Source organism: Belonocnema kinseyi, chromosome 4 (genome assembly GCF_010883055.1).
Source record: "Belonocnema kinseyi isolate 2016_QV_RU_SX_M_011 chromosome 4, B_treatae_v1, whole genome shotgun sequence".
Lineage (NCBI taxonomy): Eukaryota > Metazoa > Arthropoda > Insecta > Hymenoptera > Cynipidae > Belonocnema > Belonocnema kinseyi.
Window position 1 is genome coordinate 114,498,434 of NC_046660.1, and position 1,087 is coordinate 114,499,520.

The window sequence follows — 1,087 nt, forward strand, 5'->3', positions numbered from 1 at the left end:
TGCAAAGTGTCGTTTGATTCTTTCGATAATAATTATTATTGTTCATATTGCATAATATTATATATGTAATTATGCAGGGTCGCCCTAATTATAACCTCAAACTGCTTTAATATTTATTAAAATTTAAAGAATTTTTAAATATTGGTATTTACAACGAGATTTAGTAAATTGGTCAGGGAGTGTTGGTGGGAGAAGGAGAACAGGCGTAGTGGTGCAAAGATTGAGGTGGAAAGGGAAAGGTATTCTAGAACGAATGGATTGCAGATGGATGAAGTTAACAGATTGCATGGAGAATTATTATAGGTTCTGGCTTTCTAGAGAGAAGAGAATGTGTGAATTGTGCGAGAAGGGGGATGCAAAATTGAAGCATTGGTTGGAGGAATGTGAAGAAGTGGAAGGGAGGGGGATAAGCATGGAGGTATTGTTGCATAAAAGGAATGACAAAAGGGCAGTAGTATGAGTGAAGGGGGTGTTGGGTAAGAGAAATGTAAATATTGTAAATAGTAGTTATAGACTGTGGGCTCACAACGTAAATGGGAGCGTGATACGGATAAGGCCAATTTTCACATGAGATGTTCGTCTGATGATGAGGAACCTAAAAATGGGTGCCTGGCAGGTGTGAGTGGATGCGTTCACCTGTGGCGACCTGTCAAAGGTGCGAATTTTTGGCAGTTAACCTACGTCACTCGGATAAGGTTGAAAATTGGTGTACATGTAGGGGCTGACATTAGAAATAGCACCTGCTCATTGCCAGGCACTTATCTGGGTGCAAAAGTGTTGCCAGGAGGCTTCGAAGTCGCCGGACATTCAGGTGAAATTTCTTGTAATTGATTTTACAAGAAAAAGTTTAAAACAAAAGTTGGTCCACTCCCAGAGATGCATATTTTCATTGGTATATAATTTTTTGATAAAATTGATATATTTGGAGAAGACATCGATTAAAGAAATACCATAACAATAAAAAGCCCATTTTATTAACAAGTGATTTTTTCGAAAATTATTAAGAGACAAAAGGTACTCTATTACAGGTATACTCCAAGATGAATAAGAATTATTATTCAAAATGTTAATATTTACCAAGTTATTC